Raw genomic sequence first — 8,449 nt, forward strand, 5'->3', positions numbered from 1 at the left:
GGGGTTACCTTTTCAAGATCCTCAAGTACAGCCTTTGCAACAGCATTTTTCTGCTCAAAAAGACTGTCCAGCTCCATTCTTGGAACTATGGCTCGGACCACTATTTTCCAGAGAAAGAACACCAGCTTAGGTTTTAAAGAGACAGTATAAACAACACAGCAAGATATGAATATTTACCAGCAAAGACGTAGGACTAAATTTGCTGTTGGGGGATTTTGCAACTTGTAGAATGCATCATCTGCATTCTCCTAACAACCCGGTATTGAATTGTAGAGATCAGTTGAACAAAGACATTATCCTGCAAGGGAAAACGAGGTCATCAATTATTTCAGCAAGTATATACAAATAAGCAAAGTTGTCATTGCATTCACTTGGATTTTATGTACTACAGCAGACCAATCACATGGTCGGTCATTTTTTTGTGAATAACGATTGGGTCATTATGACTAAGTTTCCAAGCATCTCCCATCAGTAGCAAAATTAGATAAAAAGGAAGGTTTGCTCCAGTTATAAACCCAATTCAAGTCCAGAAGACCCAACGTCGTGCAAGCAATGTTCTCCAACTGTCACACATAATTTCTCTATCAATATTAACATCATCCCACAGCATTAACACTACTCTCTGTTTTTCATATTCAGAGATAGTTGAGCAGCGATATCTAGCATCCTTGCCTGCTGCGATCTCATTGTAACCAACAATGATTTGAACTAACAAACATCTCCCAAAGAATAACCTAGCACCGACAGAATTGGTTTGGAAATGGCAAAACAGATTCCCTCCACTAGCTTACATGGGGATTGGAACCTGCAACTACATATATGTATTATTATGCGGCTAAGGTAGAAACTAGTAGCATAACATTATTTATAGGCTCGCTTCACTAAACCGGCCGGCCACAGGGGCAGAGACGGACCATGGGCTTAGAGAGTTCTTAATTTCGCGATTTCAGGCTTGGCCAGGGGTGTTCAACTCATAGCAACAACTCTTCCCAACACTGCAGAGTTGGGCAACTACACTTAATTAATTATATGCTAAAAAACATGAGCAGAGCAATCTCGTCTGCTTCTCTTCCAGCAGTTCTCAATTATGAATCTGGCAGCGGCAAGTGACGCAGACGATCAATCTAGGCTACCATCTATCCAAGTGAGGACAGAGCAATCGTGACGTGGCCAAGGGATAGAAAGCATAGCGCAGATTTGAACTACCAATTCTGTGTGCTGCAACCTCATTGTAACTCAACAAATGATTTTAACTGCCAACCACCTCCCAAAGAACAATCTAGCCCCGAAAGAACTGGTTCGGCAACGGCAAACAAATTCCCTCGCTTGCTGACATGGGGATTGCAACCCGCAAACACATACATGTATTATTATGTGGCTAAGGTTAGTAACACAACATCATTGATAGGGTTGATGTACCGGACTGGACACAAGGTCCTGGGCGCAGAGAGCTCTTAATTTGGCGGATTTAGGCTTGGCCAGGGTTGTTTCAAGTTTTCAATCTATAGAAACAATTCTTCCCAACGGCTCCAGAGATTTGGGCAACAAATGATTAATTAACTAGTTACTACTAGAATCCCAGCAGAAGCAATAGCATCTGCGTCTAGCAGTTAGTATTAATCGCGAATCTAGCACGGGCGAGCGATGAAGATGGTCAAGGTCAATCTAGGGTAGGGTACCATCAATCCAGGGGGGAACAGAGCAATCGTGGTGCCTGAGGGACGGGAAGCGAAGGGGGGGGGGGAGAACCTTGGTCTTGGTCTCGACGCGGACGACGAGCGACTGGACACGGGTGGAGAGGGTCCGGCGACGAGCACGCCGGCGCAGGGTTGAAGAAGCGAATGCCCGGCTCGTCAAGGTGGAGGAAGCGGCCCTGCTTCTCCACTGCCGCCACGTTTGCCTCCTCCACACACCCGCGGAAGAGGAAGAAGGCGCTCACCATCTTCGACGATCCCTCCTGCTCCTCGCCTACTCCCTACGTTCTAGCCGTCGGCGGGCTCGGTTGCTGGATCGACGATTCCGGCGACGAATTCGGCGTGCAGCGTGCGGGCGTGCGGGATTTGGGTTCGCGGCGTTGGGACACGCTTTCTCCTTTCTAGGTTTGGAAACTTTGGACACGAGTGCGGCACGGTCGGATACGATGCGTCGGACGGTGGGACGCGCCTGGCCGTGCCATCGGAACCGGCTCCTCTACAGTGCCCAGCGGCACGGTACTCTTCCTACCCAGGGGTGCGCACTGATATGAGCCAGAATATTACCAACGACTCAAAAATATGCTTTTGCTAATTATTATCTCATTTGCCTACAAAAATGCTAGTATTATCTCAGTCATATTTTATACTCCCTCAAAAAAAATCTCAGTCATATTATTCTGAGCAAACTTTGTATTTTATATTTTCTTTTTCCTATTTTTATTTTTTATTGTTGTTTTATCAGTTGGATTGGTACTTTTATTTTTATTTTTTGTGCCTTTGTGTTTCTCCTCGCGACGCTCCTTGCTCATGGAGCGGCCTACCAAAAACCGAAAAATAGACCGCTACTTGTTGTTTGGCCTAAAATTATCAGATAATCCTATTTGATAACCTCGGATAATTCGCAAAAACCCCGGATAATCCACATCCGTCAGATATTATCAATATCATATACGCTACCATATCCGTCGAATATCTGATTGACTAAAATCCATATCCGGGGGATTCATGCGACCGCAACTTCATGTCCATCGATCACATGTAATTACAGTTGCGCGTTCGTCGGTCGCACGTAAATGTGTTCACATGGCTCTCATAGGTGCTCATAAGGGCACAACAGCGCATGTCACCCCTGCCTCCTCCCTTGGGCGACAGGCAGCGACCAAGTCCCATCCCCGATCTCCGCCAGCAAGGGCGCTGGTCCCCTTTCCCTTCGCTTGTCGCTCCGGCGGCAAGAGGGACGGGGATCTTGTTCTTCCGTTCTGGCCTAGTAGGTAGGGTTAGGGTCTGTCTGTTGTGGTGCGTCGTTGGGGTGGTGGCAGCGGCATTCAGGCGAATAAATCTGCCTCAACTCTATTCCCACACCGGCGGCACCTCAGAGTTGATCGCAATGTGTGCATGTCGTCGTTCCAATGTTCCTTTCCTGACGGTTATGGTGATGACCAAGCCCCTCCCTCGTGTGCCCCATACATCGTTCTTCCATGCTCTAGCGCTCTCTTCTTCCGTAAGACAGAGCTAGTTCTCTAAAACAAAAGAGTAAAATAACAAAAAAAAAAAGGTACGGTGACTTCATTGGACACAATTTCTCTTGTTTGTCCAGTGATTTTTTTATGGTGTTCATTACACTGACCCGTCTAGCACACGAGTTGTTCATCGGTGCTTGGTGCTCCTCCAGCTAAGACGTTGCTTCCTCTGCCCCCGGTGCCTTCCGCAACCTCGGGCAGTGGCTCCATAGTGACACCTCTCGTAACCTCTGCTGACGATGATGGTTGCTCTACGTCGAATACCCTCACAACTTTCATCGATAGTGTTGGTGCTCATAACTCCACTGACTACGTCTCGCACAGTGCCTTCCATTCGCGCTTGGTGCTTGTGTGCCTGCGACCTCGTCTCCTCCATCGACTTCTACAACCGGTACCGATGGTGCTACACCGCCTCCTCTAGCGGCTTACACAATAGTAGATGGCCACTACCTCTCCGACATCTCTAGGAGGCCGCGCCTCATCGCTATGTACAGAAGATCATCACCTCGCAGCCATCTCCAGCTGGTTGGCGTCCAACCGCAATCTCCAAGACGTTCCCTACTGTAGGTCACGGTTCCCTCTTTTGCTACACGCAGAACCTCAACAACATACTTCGGAGCGGGCAGAATGACTTTAATACATGTAATGATGCGCCGCGTGGCAGTACGTAGTACATGTAATAAAGAAAACACGGTTAATGGGGTTACCTTTTCAAGATCCTCAAGTACAGCCTTTGCAACAGCATTTTTCTGCTCAAAAAGACTGTCCAGCTCCATTCTTGGAACTATGGCTCGGACCACTATTTTCCAGAGAAAGAACACCAGCTTAGGTTTTAAAGAGACAGTATAAACAACATAGCAAGATATGAATATTCACCAGCAAAGACGTAGGACTAAATTTGCTGTTGGGGGATTTTGCAACTTGTAGAATGCATCATCTGCATTCTCCTAACAACCCGGTATTGAATTGTAGAGATCAGTTGAACAAAGACATTATCCTGCAAGGCAAAACGAGGTCATCAATTATTTCAGCAAGTATACAAATAAGCAAAGTTGTCATTGCATTCACTTGGATTTTATGTACTACAGCAGACCAATCACATGGTCGGTCATTTTTTTGTGAATAACGATTGGGTCATTATGACTAAGTTTCCAAGCATCTCCCATCAGTAGCAAAATTAGATAAAAAGGAAGGTTTGATCCAGTTATAAACCCAATTCAAGTCCAGAAGACCCAACGTTGTGCAAGCAATGTTCTCCAACTGTCACACATAATTTCTCTATCAATATTAACATCATCCCACAGCATTAACACTACTCTCTGTTTTTCATATTCAGAGATAGTTGAGCAGCGATATCTAGCATCCTTGCCTGCTGCGATCTCATTGTAACCAACAATGATTTGAACTAACAAACATCTCCCAAAGAACAACCTAGCACCGACAGAATTGGTTTGGAAATGGCAAAACAGATTCCCTCCACTAGCTTACATGGGGATTGGAACCTGCAACTACATATATGTATTATTATGCGGCTAAGGTAGAAACTAGTAGCATAACATTATTTATAGGCTCGCTTCACTAAACCGGCCGGCCACAGGGGCAGAGACGGACCATGGGCTTAGAGAGTTCTTAATTTCGCGATTTCAGGCTTGGCCAGGGGTGTTCAACTCATAGCAACAACTCTTCCCAACACTGCAGAGTTGGGCAACTACACTTAATTAATTATATGCTAAAAAACATGAGCAGAGCAATCTCGTCTGCTTCTCTTCCAGCAGTTCTTAATTATGAATCTGGCAGCGGCAAGTGACGCAGACGATCAATCTAGGCTACCATCTATCCAAGTGAGGACAGAGCAATCGTGACGTGGCCGAGGGATCGAAAGCATAGCGCAGATTTGAACTACCAATTCTGTGTGCTGCAGCCTCATTGTAACTCAACAAATGATTTTAACTGCCAACCACCTCCCAAAGAACAATCTAGCCCCGAAAGAACTGGTTCGGCAATGGCAAACAAATTCCCTCGCTTTCTGACATGGGGATTGCAACCCGCAAACACATACATGTATTATTATGTGGCTAAGGTAGAAACTAGTAACATGACATCGTTGATAGGGTTGCTGTACCGGACTGGACACAAGGTCCTGGGCGCAGAGAGCTCTTAATTTGGCGAATTTAGGCTTGGCCCGGGTTGTTTCAAGATTTCAACCTATACCAACAACTCTGCCCAGCGCTGCAGAGATTTGGGCAACAAACGATTATAATTAACTAGTACAAGTAACTACTAGCATCCCAGCAGAAACAGTAGCGTCTGCTTCTAGCAGTTAGTATTAATCGCGAATCTACACGGGCGAGTGATAAAGATTGTCAATCTAGGGTAGGGTACCATCAATCCATGGGGGAACAGAGCAATCGTGGTGCCCGAGGGACGGGAAGCGAATGGGGGAAGAAAGAGAACCTTGGTCTTGGTCTCGACGCGGACGACGAGCGACTGGACGCGGGTGGAGAGGGTCCCGGCGACGAGCACGCCGGCGCAGGGTTGAAGAAGTGAATGCCCGGCTCGGCGAGGCGGAGGAACCGGCCCCGCTTCTCCACTGCCGCCACGTTCGCCTGCTCCACGCACCCGCGGAGGAAGAAGAAGGCCCTCACCATCTCCGTCGATCCCTCCTGCTCCTCGCCTACTCCCTACGTTCCAGCCGTCGGCGGGCTCGGTTGCTGGATCGACGATTCCGGCGACGAATTCGGCGTGCGGTGTGCCGCGTGCGGCGTGCGGGATTTGGGTTCGCGGCGTTGGGACACGCTTTCTCCTTTCTAGGTTTGGAAACTTTGGACACGAGTGCGGCACGGATACGATGCGTCGGACGGTGGGACGCGCCTGGCCGTGCCATCGGAACCGGCTCCTCTACAGTGCCCAGCGGCACGGTACTCTTCCTACCCAGGGGTGCGCATTGATACGGGCCAGAATATTACCAACGGCTCAAAATTATGCTTTTGCTAATTATTATCTCAGTTGCCTAAAAAATGCTAGTATTATCTCAGTCATATTTTATACTCCCTTAAAAAAAAACCTCAGTCATATTTTATGCAGAGCAAACTTTGTATTTTATATTTTCTTTCTCCTATTTTTTTATTGTTGTTTTATCAGTTGGATTGGTACTTTTATTTTTATTTTTGTGCCTTTGTGTTTCTCCTCGCGACGCTCCTTGCTCACGGAGCGGCCTACCGAAAAATAGACCGCTACTTGTTGTTTGGCCTAAATTTATCAGATAATCCTATTTGATAACCTCGGATAATTCGCAAAAACCCCGGATAATCCACATCCGTCAGATATTATCGATATCATATACGCTACCATATCCGTTGAATATCTGATTGACAAAAATCCATATCCGGGGGATTCATGCGACCGCAACTGCATATCCATCAATCACACGTAATTACAGTTGCGCGTTCGTCGGTCGCACGTAAATGTGTTCACATGTCTCTCATAGGTGCTCATAAGGGCACAACAGCGCATGTCTCCCCTGCCTCCTCCCTTGGGCGACAGGCAACGACCAAGTCCCATCCCCGATCTCCGCCGGCGAGGGCGCTGGTCCCCTTTCCCTTCGCTTGTCGCTCCGGCGGCAAGAGGGACGGGGATCTTGTTCTTCCGTTCTGGCCTAGTAGGTAGGTTTAGGGTCTATCTGTTGTGGTGCGTCGTTGGGGTGGTGGCAGCGGCATTCGGGCGAATAAATCTGCCTCAACTCTATTCCCACACCAGCGGCACCTCAGAGTTGATCGCAATGTGTGCATGTCGTCGTTCCAATGTTCCTTTCCTGACGGTTATGGTGATGACAATGTGGAATAAATTTGCTTGGGACTCGATTCCGGTGGGCGTTGTGAGGCGGTCATCAGCGTATCTGGTAGCAGGCTAACCAATCGAGGCTGGTGCGGCGGTGGTGCCGGCCTCGAGGTGGATTTTATGCCCTGGCCCCGCCGTCATGATGACGCGCGCTCCGGCGTCAACATGGGGGCATGGAGCTTATGTACGAGCATGGTGACTCCGGATTTGCAGGTTCTCAACGCTAGCAGCGCTTCATCGTCGTCGCTCAACAAGCCGGTGCAAGTGGCGGCACAATTCCAATCTGGCTTATCTCCGGCGTGCTAGTTCTCTAGGACTGAGGATGGTGACTTCCCATCGTCTTTAATCCATGCACACAACCAAGGGTTTCGCCAACTTCGGCAAGGAGCGGCAGCGCGCCCTCATCCCGTGTTGGTGGTATGGCTAGATTGGTTTCCTATGGTGCTATTTGTATTTTCTTATTCTTTGCGTTGCGTTGTATCACTACTTATTTTAAATATAATCTGGAGTTCTTCCCACAAAAAAAAAGGTGCCCATAAGGGCAGCGACCGACATGCATCGTATGTGCACGTGGTCGACGAGTATGTTACACAAGTAGCATAAGACGAAGAAGCATACTAATCAAACCGATAAAACAATAACAAATCAAAAATAGGAGAAAGAAAAATATAAAATATTAGAAACCGCTCTGCGTAGAATATGACAGAGAATTTTTCTAATACAAGTCATTTTCATTTAAGAATGCTGCCCATGTGTATTGCTAATTAAAAGTTAATTATTTTTCATGCAATAGTAAGTAATTTTTTAGGGGTACAATAATAAGTAGTCAATTACTCAAGTTAATCTGTGCTTGTTAGATTTAATTTCTAGCCCGTATGCCCCATACAAATGCGTACGCTGGGTAAGAAGGCACATCAGAGTACCGTGTCGCTGGGCACGGTAGAGGAGCCAGTTCCCGTGCCAACCCAGTCTATGTGGCAATGAAATAAAAAGTGTTTTTTTAAACTAGGCAATAGATTTTCCATTTTCATTGAATAAGGAGTTTTAGAGCTCTAGTTGGAGGCCAAATGCAAGACATCACTCTCGCGGCATGGCGTTACACAAATGCTTGGCACTGGCAAGGCACCACAACACGGCTCCTCTTTGAGTCCAGCAACTATAACACCAACAGGCACCGCGGTGTTACAAAAAATCATAGCATTCTGCTCTTTCCAGATTTCCCACGAGATTATAATAACATAATAGGGGAAAGTGCTCGTCTTGACTGCAATGTCCTGGAACCGTTGGAGAACCACCAAGTCTTCACCGAGTCAACGGTTATAAAAATATACCATGCTCTTATTAATAAAAGTGTGATCATCTAACATTAATAACTAGATGAATACCCCGCGCGTCGCT

At 47.0% G+C, this 8,449-nt stretch overlaps 1 pseudogene across 1 annotated transcript in view; it reads right to left on the minus strand.

Annotated features, from left to right (window-relative positions):
- The window catches only part of LOC125518765 (uncharacterized), a 41,138-nt pseudogene extending 35,058 nt beyond the window's left edge, over positions 1-6,080 (minus strand). The window contains exons 1-5 of the transcript XR_015610416.1: positions 5,669-6,080; positions 4,091-4,211; positions 3,922-4,013; positions 178-298; positions 9-100 (exon numbers count right to left, since the gene is read on the minus strand). The product of XR_015610416.1 is annotated as an uncharacterized LOC125518765 (transcript). The remainder of the gene's footprint in view (positions 1-8; positions 101-177; positions 299-3,921; positions 4,014-4,090; positions 4,212-5,668) is intronic.
- Between the last annotated feature and the right edge of the window lie 2,369 nt (positions 6,081-8,449).

Source organism: Triticum urartu, chromosome 7A (assembly GCF_056163025.1).
Source record: "Triticum urartu cultivar PI428250 chromosome 7A, HENAU_Tu73, whole genome shotgun sequence".
Taxonomy (NCBI): Eukaryota; Viridiplantae; Streptophyta; class Magnoliopsida; order Poales; family Poaceae; genus Triticum; species Triticum urartu.